General features: G+C 48.6%; 1 protein-coding gene across 2 annotated transcripts in view; it reads right to left on the reverse strand.

Annotated features, from left to right (window-relative positions):
• Positions 1–12,368, reverse strand: part of LOC135920270 (uncharacterized) — a 52,865-nt gene that overhangs the window by 22,012 nt on the left and 18,485 nt on the right. The window contains exon 3 of one of the 2 annotated variants that reach the window (XR_010570206.2): positions 10,412–10,515. The exons of the other annotated variant lie outside the window; for it this stretch is intronic. The gene's annotated coding sequence lies outside the window, so the exon portion shown is untranslated. The remainder of the gene's footprint in view (positions 1–10,411; positions 10,516–12,368) is intronic. 2 annotated transcript variants of the gene reach the window in all.

Genomic DNA, 12,368 nt, shown 5'->3' on the forward strand with positions numbered 1-12,368 from the left:
TCTAATCAGAGTGTGTATGCAATGCCCAACTAACAGATCCCGTGCACAGCGAGTGACAACTGTGCTCGCCACTATCGTTGTGTTGAGTGTTTTCTTTTTTTGAGCTGCAGTTCGCCTAATAAAAAGCTTAATTTTTAACCACGTCGTGACCTTGGCAGTGCCAATTTTTTACCATCACTACAATGTGACAATATTAAAGTTGTGGCAGACTAGAGACATCAATAACTAACAAAAAAATTACATTGTTCGACAGCGAGAAGCACACAGGACAGGTATGGGGGTAAGTACAGCTGGTGCAGGACAGGGACCATTGGAGAACATTCTTAGTTGTTTAGTGAGCTTAAAATAAACTGTCAACGATTCGCCTCAATGTTGCCAAAAAAAAAGAGAGAGAGAATTAATCGTATGGTGACACGGGCAGCTGGTAGTCATTTCACGGGACACTGCCACCCAATATTTCACATCAGAAATGAATGTGGGAGTGAGTCCTAGCAGTGTCGTGCCTACTATGATAAGATCTGTGAGATCCTAGGGGCTCTGTGGTGAACTTTTCCACACTTCTGAAGCAAGTGATTGCTGTATGTGGACTTATGTCCAGTCTCTCTTCAGTGACATTCACACTAGTGAATGACAGGGGTCGTGCAACCAACTGTTACTGGCAACAAAGGAGTGGCTTACAGCAACCTATGTCCACAGTGGCAACAGTGACTTGCCCAATGGCACACCAATATGTTTCATGAGAGTGCCATTCACATCGGCTTGCATTGCCATAACCACTGTAAAATAAGTGTCAGTGCATGCCGACATCCTGCTCAAGTATCATCAATTAGTTCAGCAGTGGAGCTGAGAAATTGAGCAGCAAGTGACTGAGCTGAAACAGTCACCTTTAGACCAAAGTTACTATCGCTTAGTGATCAACATGGTCATGTGACCTCTGCGACTTGCCAGTGTGCATGTCACCTACAAGAGGCAAGTGGAGGCTCACCAGTGAATGTGCTAGCTACTAGTCAAAATCAATGTGGCCAGTTCTATGTCATAGCTCCAGGACTTCGAACTCATGGTCCAACTTGTGGTATGTTCAAAGCATCGAGGCACATGGCAGGGACTCCTGCTTCAGTGTAGCAGCATTCAATTTATAAACCTTGTGATTCTGCAGTTGATATTGTTACGGAAGGATGGAAGAAGATCAAAGACACTGGCTGCTGCGTGTTGTTGGCGGTCAGCCATCCTAACCACTCTTTGACTCATCCTGCATATATATTGTAAATATAGTCTTTCTATACTTGCAACATCCACGTAACATATTGGTGGAGGTGCGGGGTACCAGGGCTGGAAACGTAGGTCCGCAGTTGACGTTGCATTACCGTCCACACTATGAATGACGGTGAGCACGCGGGATCAACGTCGTTCTCGCCTCCAATGTCACCGTACCTCGCTGTCACCTTCGGTTGTGGTAGTGCAACCCAAGGATTCTGGAACTTTCTGTGGGACTGATGGCGCCAACGTCGAAGAGTGGGCGGCTATGTACAAACGCGTGAGTAGAATCAACAGATGGGACCCAACGCTAATGCTAGCTAACCTGTTGTTCCACCTAAGAGGCATATGGCAAAGGTGTAGTACAAAAACCACGAAGAGGTGCTAACCAGCTGGGACCAATGCAAAGAGAAGTTGACAGAGTTGTTTGGCAAACCAGCTGGCTGTAAAATTACCGCAAAGCAGGAACTGGCCTCCTGTGCCCAATCCCCCGCAGAGTCCTATGTCTCGTACATCCAGGCTGGCACTTTGTCGTAAAGCCGATCACGACATGACAGAAGCTGAGAAGGTCGGGCATATGCTTAAGGGCATTGCCGACACCTTTAATTTGCTCATGTGCAAAAGCTGCTCTACAGTTGATGCTATCATTAAAGAATGCCGACAATTTGAGCAGGCCAAAAGCCGACGCATCTTGCACTAATTCGCCAGACTTCCCAATATTGCCGCAACCTCGACGTGTGAAGATCAACCAGCACAGCAGCATGCATCGCCATCAGAGGACGTGGTGTGAATCATTCGACGTGAACTGGATGCAATGGCACCCGCAGCTCTCTGTTCGCGTAGCCCTGATGCTACCACCACTTTTTCCCTCCCTCACGTACAAGCCATCGTTTGCCAGGAACTTGAAAACATTAGTTTACATTCTGTATGTGCTGTTGCCAATCCCAGACCTAACGAACGCCCTTCTACTATTTTCGCTCCACCCCGACGCTTCTCTCCGCATTATCGCAACCCGACTGAGTGGAGAACTGTGGACGACCAACCGATCTGTTTCACCTGTCGCCGCATTGGTCATGTCGCCCGATACCGTCGCAACTCATGGCCCTCAACACCTCGCACACCGACCAACCTGAGCCGTTTTGACGCAAATGCCTGCAATGTTTCACCCGCTGCTGAGTCTAACAATGCCGACAACTCTGCTAGGAACACATGCTACAGTCCTTCACCATCGCCACGTGGACACCAGTCTCGTTCACCACAAACACGTCGTCCATCTTTCTGTTCACCACAGCTACATTGCCTTTCGTCCCCTGCTGCGTTTGGCCACACTCTTTCAGAAAACTAAGAAATGCAGCCCTCATAGGTGGTGCTGCATTGCCTACTACCGCAGCAAATCCTCTGTCTGTACCCACAAGGAGAAGCGCAATAGACAGCGTACCTGTCCAAGCACTCGTCGACACTAGAGCCCACGTATCTGCAATGAGTGCTAGCCTACGTAGACATTTAAAGAAGGTCCTCACCCCAGCAGCTGCCCGAGTGCTTTGTGTGGCCGATAGTGGCATGCTGGTTGCTCTTGGAATGTGTACTGCGCATTTAATTATGGCCAGCCGCCCTACTTTTGTTCTCTTTGCTGTGATCGACAACTGCCCTCACGATGTTATCCTTGGATTGGAGTCTTTATCCACTCATTCTGCTCTTATCGACTGCGCGACTGACATTCTTCAGTTGGACTGCTTCAACTCACTGATGCTCCGAGCACCATCCAACTGCACTTGTGCTCGCTTCACGATGTGCGTCTGTCACCCGAGGCAGTGATTTACATCACTTTGACAGCCCAGCCACAGGTTCCTGAAGGTGAATATGTGCTTCGCCCCATCATCAACGTGTTTTTGAACCGGACTGTTGCTGTTCCGCATACGTTGGTCATCGTTACTAATAATGACATCGTTCTACCGCTTCTGAATTTCAGCCTGTGCCCTCAAGTGATTCCGCCCGGCATGTAAATGGTGTGGCGGGACAACAGGCAGGCCGTAACATGTTCGCATCACACCGTCACTGCGGTCCCTGACTGCAGGGGACTGCTGAACAGACTGTCCGAGGGGGACCGTTGACTCTGCAACGTTGGCAGGCTGAGGTTCCTGACAGGGAACATGCTGCAGTAGTGGTGGTTCCTCTCTGGAGGCAATAAGCCCAAAAGGCACTAGGTGATGCTGGTTGTGCCAGCATCAGGTGCCAAGAGACATCAAGGGTGCCAGCTCGCTCTGTTTCAACCACGTAGCTCCTTGGCCTTTGCCCCAGACTGAGGACCCTAGCCTGCACTTGATCAGGTCGCACCCAGACACACTGACCTCTTCGGAGTGGCGGTAGGTCTCTAGCTCCATGATGCCTATTGTAGTTGTCAGCCTGCTTCTGCTTGTAAGTCACATCCTTGGCAACAACATCTTTCGATTGGCGGCCAGTTGGGATATAGCTGGGAGTCTTGCTTTGGCACTCTGGTTCTGAGTTGATGTCCCATCAACAGCTGGGCTGGACTAAAGCCGTCGACTCCTGGAGTATCCCGATAGCTGAGCAGAGCCAGATGAGGATACTTTGATTTGTGAAACAGGAACTTGATTGTATGCACCATCCTCTCTGCCTCTCCGTTCTACTGAGCGTAGTGTGGACTGCTGGTCACATGGTTAAAGCCATACGATGCTGGAAACACCGCGAACTCTTGCGATGAGAACAGTGGGCCGTTGTCTGACCCGACTTCTTGCGGAATTCTATGGCGGGCAAAGATGGTTTTGAGAGCGTCGATGACTGCCTGAGCTGTCGTGCTCCTCAGGGTCACCACCTCAGGAAACCTTGAGTAATAGTCCACCACCAGGATAAGCGTCTGGCCATTGAGGTGGAACAAGCCCATTCCGAGGGATTCCCAGGGACATCCAGGTAGGGCCGCGGAGAGCAGGGGCTCTGCAAAGTTCACGCGGGTGGAAGCGCACTGTTCGCAGTTGGTGACAAGAGAGATGATGTCTACAGAGATACCGGGCAACCAAACTGACTCCTGAGCTAGGGTTTTGGTCCTATTGATACCCTGATGACCTTCATGCAACAGCGTCAAGACCGGCAGCCGAAGGGACGATGGGATGACTATCCGGGCGCCTTTCAGCAGAACACTGCCGCAGACTGAGAGCTCGTCTGCCAGAGGCATACTTTGAGAGGTGCAGTGGTATCTTGGACTTTTGTGGCCAACCATGCTGGCAGTAGGAGGCGAGGGCTTTGCACTCCCCATCAGCCTCTTGTCTGTCGCATGTCTTTAGGGCTGAGTGGCAAGACTTCCGACGTGCAGCTGACTACCTGTGCTGCAAAATGTTCGATAGTGTATAGGAGAGTGGGTGGGTTGTGGGTGACGTGTGACAAAGTATCGGTTGTGGGTAGCAGCTTTCCCGGCACGTGCAGAATACGGAACTGGTATTGCATGGTCTTCAGTCATAGTCTCTGAATATGAGGCGGCAACATGTCCAGTTCTATTTTGCCCAGAAGTGAAAAGAGTGGCAGGTGGTCACTCTCGACATCGAAGGTGATGCCACGGACGAACTCATCGAAACTTAGGATAGCCCTTGTAATTGCAAAGTTTCTTTTTCGGTCTGGCTGTAACGCTGCTCGGTCTCGGTCATTGACCTCGAAGCGAACGCGACTGGGCCGCGCTCTCCCGAGGGTTGCGTCTTAAGCAAAACTGCGCCAAGTCCGAATGAGCTTGCGTCTGCAGACACCGTAGTGGCATACGACAGGTGGTACTTGGCCATGCACCTGTCTGACGTCAAGGGTTTCTTGATTTTCTCGAATACTGCCTTTTGCTCGTGCTGCCACACCCAACTTGCAGACTTGTTCAGTAAGGCTCTGATGGGCGCTGTGACGTCCGAGATGTGTGGCAAGAATATCGCAAGATGATTCACCATTCCGAGCAGTCTTCTAATGCCAGCGACATGCGCTGGAGCTTCCATGGCTTTGACTGCTTCGACCTTGCCCAAATCTGGCCTGATGCTCTGTGCTGTGATGACAACTCCAAGGAAGGAGACCTCGGGTACCCCAAAACGACACTTGTCCTGGTTCAATGTGATACCTGCTTTTGCAAGGCAAGATAGCACCTAGCTCCGTCTGGTGTCATGTTCCTGGGTGCATCCAAAAACCAGAATATCATCTATCACATTGGCAACTCCTTCTTGGCCCTCCAGGATCCTTTCCGTCTGTTTTTGGAAGTACTCTGGTGCGGAAGTGATGCTAAAGGGGTGCCGGCAAAAGCAGTATCGGCTATATGAGGTGATGAACGTCATAAGCTCTTGGGAATCTTTAGAGAGCTTCACCTGGTGGAAGCTTGCGGTCGAGTCCAGCTTCGAAAAAACTGTTTCATCGCCGAGGAGGCCAAGGACTTGCTTGACATTTGGTAGAATATGTCATTCTCAGAGGATGACCTTGTACAGCTGAGTCAAGTTGATGCAGAGCCGGTAGGAACCATCGCCTTTCCGGACGACGACGAGACCAGAGCACCATGGTGTTGGCTCGTCGACCCTGCGGATCACGCCTGCGCTCTCCAATTTGTCCAGCTCACGGCAGAAGATCTCGAGCAGCGGGATGGGGATCCCACGAGGGACGCTTAGCGAGAAAGGTACGGCATCGGGTTTCAACTGGATGTTGTACTCGTCGTTGAGAGTGCCTAATCCATTGAAGAGCTCGGTGCGCAGCGCTGCTTTTGAAGTCTTGAGTAGATTGAGAAATCAAACTACTTGAAGGGCTTGGAGCACTGGCAGTGCCAGAAGAGGCACAGGGAGAGACTGCATCACGTAGAGGCGCTGACAGCTTGTTTTCCCTTGCCACCGAAGTCGTGCCGTATACGAGCCCAGCATGCGCAGTGGCTGTCCTCCCGGGCCAGTGAGCAGAGTGTCGACTCTGTCGAGTTTGGCAGGCAACGCAGGAAAGTCGCTGGGAACGGCAGATACTTCGGCTCTGGAGTCGACCTTGAACTGCGCTGTGTAGTCGTCAACGATGACATCGACGAACTTTGTCACGGCGGGCATCCCGACGGCGTGCAGGTGAATGGGGGTGAGCTTGTTCTGCTTGAACTTCCGCGAGTGGCATACTTCAGCAAAGTGGCCTTTCTTTTTGCAGAAGTTGCAGGCAGAACGTCGGGCCGGGCAATCTGAACGTCGATGAGGCGTGCGGTCACAGAATTCACATGTGGACGGCTCGCGTGAGCGCTCTGCTTGTGTCGAACGAGGCTTAGCTCCGAAGCAATGACAAGAGGGGAACTTGTCAGCTTTCGTGGAGTCGGGGTTAAGCTCGGGGGAGTGCTCGGTGCGGCCCTGGGGCAACACCTTTTCCCTGTTGGCGTCTTCGGATTGATGGGCCTGTGTCAAGCATCCTTGAGTGTCAACTTCGCGTTTCGGCACAGCTGGTCCGAGACAGGAGTCGCGGAGGCCGATATCGAACCGGTCGCATATGATGCTTTCCTCAACAGCAGCTGACGGATAATTACAGCACTTAAACATCCTGCGCAGTTCTGCATAGTATGTGTCGATGCTTTCCCCCGGTAGCTGAACACATCTGTGGAACTGCGACGACTCGTAAAGCTCGTTTGCGGATGCACAAAGTGCTCAGTGAAGCAGGTGGAAACGGCTTGGTATGGAGCGAGTGATTGGACATTGAGCGAGAATGTCTCAAGATGCGGGTAGGCCTCCGGGCCCATGCAGTACAGTAGCAAGCGTACCTGCATGTCTTCCGATGCTTGTGTCAGTACTGCAACCGCTGTGTAGTCTTCGTAGTGGCTGAACCGTGTTGCCCACGTTGGTGGGCTCACGAAGTAGAACGGTGCCGGTGGCTGGAAGCTGACGCTGTACAGTTTTGGCGGCTCGCCGATCTTGAGGGACATCTTCGTGTCTTCCTATCGTGGCGAGGGCTAAGGCAGAGAGGGTGTTATCCACCCCATTACTGACACCATGTCGCGTGGTTAGTGGCGCGGGGGCACGGGCACGCAGAGACGGACCAACACGTACACGCCGCTTGCTCAGACGAAAAGGGTAACCCCTCTTTATTGTGCCCGAACATATATAGGCTCACACAAGTCACAAGGGGTGCCACACTCTGGTGGCAACCTAACAAACGAGAATGAACTGTGGCGACCTCTACACATGATGGACTCTCTTATGGAAGGCTACAAATGGACCACCTGTCTTTGTTACCTTGACAATGTTATTGTTTTTTCTCCCACATTCAGCAGCCAGCGTCTCCAATCTTACCTTACCCAACTCGCTGCCATTCTTGCGGTCTTCCAAAGAGCCAGCCTTCAAATGAACTGCACGAAGTGTCAATTTAGGTGCCGTCAGATTACCATGTTGGGACACCTCGTTGATGCCTCCGGTGTCCAACCAGATGCAGAAAAAGTTTGCACCGTACGCAGTTTCACTGTGCTACTTACTGCTTCTGATGTGCACTGCCTCGTCGGCCTGTGTTCTTACTTTCACCGTTTCATCAAAAACTTTGCCAACGTTGCTCGGCGTTTGACAGATCTTATAAAGAAGTACACACCATTCTCATTGAGCCCGGAGCAGGCTCAAGCGTTCGCCGCTCTCATCGGGTTTCTGACCAACCCTCCCGTACTTGCCCACTTTGATCCATCTGCACCGATCGAAGTCCACACTGACACAAGCGGCTATGGCATCGGCGCTGTTTCACCCAACAGCAGAATGGTACAGAGTGCCAGCCGCCTGCTGTCATCTGCCGAGAGAAATTACTCCGTCACCAAGCGGGAGTGCTTGGCTTTAATTTGGGCTGTGGCCAAGTTCTGGCCATATTTGTACGGTCGTGCGTTTTCGGTCATCACAGACCATCACGCACTCTGCTGGTTGTCTTCCCTTCGGGACCCAACTGAACAGCTTGGTCATAGGGCTTTGCAGCTCCAGGAACTTTCATTTAGTGTCTATTACAAGACTGGACGCCTCCACAACGATGCTGACTGCCTCTCACGTCACCCCGTGGATCCTCCAGATCCTGTTGCGCATAATCTGGTGACCTGCGTGATGGCCTTGACCGACATGTGTGCTGAAGGACAATGCGAAGCATCCTTACAGTCTAGCATCGCCCGAGTGCAATCTGGCAGCACCGATGGCGTGTGCCGCATGTCCGTGCTTCACGATGGGATCCTCTACCGCCGCAATATCAACCCTGATGGCCCTGAGTTGCTCCTTGTCTTTCCTTGTTCGTCATCTGCGATCCGTTGTTCTCGAACTTCACGATGCACCAACGGCGGGACACCTTGGAGTTTTGCGTACATATGACCACGTACGACGGCGGTTCTTCTGGCCGGGTCTCTACCGCTGTGTGCGCCGTAATGTCGCAACTTGCGAATTGTGTCAAGCTGGAAGAAACCTTCCCTAGCACCTGTCAGACGACTCCATCCTATTGAAGTTCCCTCTGAACCGTTCTTTCACGTAGGCCTTGACCTGCTTAGCCCTTTTCCGACGATGACTAGAGGGAACAAGTGAATCGCCATCGCTAGTGATTATGCGACATTTACAAATTAAATGTCAACTCCATTGAACTCATACTTAGAAGTATCTAGGACTTCATTTACAGTTTGACTGATCATGGGACTACCCATTAAAACCACCTTTGCTTCAGCTAATCATTTACTCAGCCATATAAAGCATGACATTAGACAGGCACTGAGTCATCTAGGTAAACTCGTTTACATCACTGTGATCTGACCAAAAATTTAATATGCTTCTGTCACCTAGGATCAGTATAAAGACTACATTACTAATGACATCAGAACCTTTCAAAGCCTTACTGTTGGCTTCACCTTCTCAGACTACCCAGGTTTCACAAGTGTCACAGATTTATAATGTCGCACCTGATTGTCAGGTATTTTGCATTTTTGCAAACTTATTTGCTTACCACTTTTCCATTATAAATTTTACTATAACACATCTCTGCATGATAACTTCTTCTTGCAACCAGCAGCAGCTATCTTTCCGCACCAGTACCATGCTAACAATGTAAAACGAATAATATGCTGCTCAACACATTACACAAAATATTTCATACCGCACACGATAAAGGACTGGAACCAGTTGCCATCACACATCACTACTAAAGCTAGCATCAGCAAAATGCAAAACCACATTCATGATAATATTCCACTGTTAAGTGTACCTCATGTTTCTTGTTTCAACAGTGTGTTTTAACCCCTTCTGTTATACTTTGGCAAACTTTAAAACATTGGCTAAAATTGGCTGGGTTGGCTAAATTGGTTACGTCCCCTTCACGTTCTTATGCCCAACTTGTCTATACATGATGCCTTGTTTTTTCTTGTGATAATTATTGTATACTACATATTTATGCCGAGATATTTATGGGGCAAATTATGCAACACAATTCGAAACAAGTCAGAATTGCTGCTCCTTTGTCTACTCTGTTGGCACTTGCAAATTCCCCAATCTTTCCAGTTATTAATGACTGATTTTGTGAGAATTCCTTGGAATCTACAGCATTGAAGGGCTAGGTGCAAAGGAGAAATGATGTTTGTAGCTTACCAAGTTACTATGGCAGCCCACAACTTTCAAAAAGTACTATCAGCAAGCTCTAAACCAGATGGGATGTACTAATAAATTTGACTGCATCAGGTGTTCCATGACAGGTGTTCCAACCATCCAGCCAGGCTCACACTTGCAAAACTAGCAGGAGACACCACTGTTTGCAGATAGTGAAGGTTCAGGTGAAAGTTTTGCTTCCTTCTGGCATACCACTAGCATTGATATAACCACTGTACGTACCAATTTCTATGATTCAAGGCAACTGGGGTGAAAATGGCCTGTTTTCTTCATAAAGTTTCCAGAATCGACGAATTCTCTGAAAATTGCAGGTTTTTCCTAATGGTAGACACCCTGTGGGATTTGTTGTGAAAGCCGCCAAGATTAATTTCCTTCTTTTCTATTTTTCTTCATTGTGCAGTATTCTATTGTGCACTCATGTCTCCCACTCTGTAACAGCCCAAAAAATGTACTAAAAGTAAACGAAATAAAAGAATATCAAGTTTGCCACTCTTAAGTGACACCATGCAGACAATAGCTCAGTTCAGTTCTGGGTGCAGTACCCACATCAGAAAGGGAAACTAGGAGCTCACCATCAACTCTGCCGTCAGTCACACAGGTAACATATGTATGGCTGCTGCGTCTTCACAGCTCCAGGCCAAGTGAGGGATCAGCCAACTTCCAACTCGCCAGAATCCTGTCCAGGCAAGTTTCACGGTGCCACGCAACTTATTTTTTTCCAAGAGAGCAACAACAGAAGAGCACGAGTTTCAAAAAGCATGAAAAAAAGAAAGTTCTGCAGCAATCTAAAGGTTGAAGGAAATTTTCGTGAAAGGAAGAAATTTTCCCCAACCCAAAAGTGGCATAAAGCTACAAATAAAAGCATTTTCACAGAAAAAAGGCTTTGCAATTAATAAATGTTTATCCCAGACCATAGATTCAACCTGCCACTGCCATTTTTCCATAGTGATCACTCAACCAGCTGAACTAACCAGGAGGGTGAAAGCAAATCCATGACCGGTTAGCACAGTTCACAAAGTAGCTGCCATGGAAAGGCGAGGGTGCAGCATTCGATCCAAGCACCAGAATGAATGTTTTTAAAACTACAAAGCTTTCATTCTGAAGAAACTGTGTACGGTTCCTTTGTGGCTTCATCCTACTCTTGGATGGAATTAATCATGCCTTCCATGAGTTTACAACAAATGTTTTTACTTTCCGGGCACCGAAAACCTTAGCCCTAACTTATCCTCACAAGAATTATTTGCCATGCTGGAGGCATGCAATCGTGTGCAGGGAGCGTGCTTTGACATGGAACATGCATCAGTGGACATAAAGCAACTCCTTGTAGGAAAGTATCCAGCAGTCAGAAGAAATAAGTAACTGAGGAAAGCCTGCGTATGTTAGCTTAAAGGGACACCAAATGGAGATGTTAAAACAGTTTATACTGATGGATTAAGCTATCAAAACTGTAAAAAAATATTGGTGTTAGCCAACATACAGAATGTTAAACCTCCTCGTTTATTAAATTGTGGACCTCAGCTGTGATACTGATGTGTTAGACTAACATAACAAATTTCATGGAATTTTTATGTGCCTTTTGTGCAGAAAAATAAAGTGTTTAGTTTGAGCCTGTCCTCACTTCTGAATGAAATACAATCAACGTTTATTGGTAAGCCATGAGCAATCTTTGAGACTTCTGACGTTATGGGAGCTGGTATGGCAATTTCAAGGTGGCACAGCCATCCATCACAGTACCTGTGCAGTTCTGCTGGAGGGTATTTAGTTCGATTCCAGATCACAGCAGCCACATTGCAAGGAGGCAAAATGCATGAATGCTTGTGTACTCACATGTAGATGCACGTTAGACATACTAGCTGATCAAAGTTAATCCCAAGCCCTTAATGTTGCATCTCTCGTAAGCCAAGTGTCACTCTGGGACCTCAACCTTTTCATCAATTATCATGAAAGTTCATCAAACCTTTACTTACAGCAAGACTACCCTGCTCACAATTACAGAAGTACAATCTATCAATACTGACACGAGATAGGCTGGCACCTGCGACCCAGTCCACAGCTTGTAAACTTTTTTCAGTTTAGCAGCAAGTTCTTTGCTCATAACTGAGGTGTCCATGCCAGTGTTGACTAAATCTGTGACTTCTTCGTTGTCTACGCTTATTGGTATATCCGATGTGACTATGTGCCTTTGATCATATGAGTGTGTTTGAACATCAGCCTACTAGCGCAAGCTCTTGGGCCAGTTGGTACATGAACTTGAAAAAGGGGGTACCAGCGAAACACAAAGGATGCGCATACAAGGGAAAGGCGTTAGACATGGATGGACACTATTGTCCAGTGTCCGCCCGTGTCTAACGCCTTTTCCTTGTGTGCGCGTATACTGTGTTTCGCTGGTACCCCCTTCTTTAAGTTCATCAGTCTATTGTCATCGCTGTTGTCGCTTTGTTGCAATGGAGGAGATTTCGTACATTCGGTGTCAGCGACCTGATTTTCGCGGGTCACTGAACTCAGTTTTCCTAGTTTGCAGGGCTGGAC

Source organism: Dermacentor albipictus, chromosome 10, assembly GCF_038994185.2.
Source record: "Dermacentor albipictus isolate Rhodes 1998 colony chromosome 10, USDA_Dalb.pri_finalv2, whole genome shotgun sequence".
Classification (NCBI taxonomy): domain Eukaryota; kingdom Metazoa; phylum Arthropoda; class Arachnida; order Ixodida; family Ixodidae; genus Dermacentor; species Dermacentor albipictus.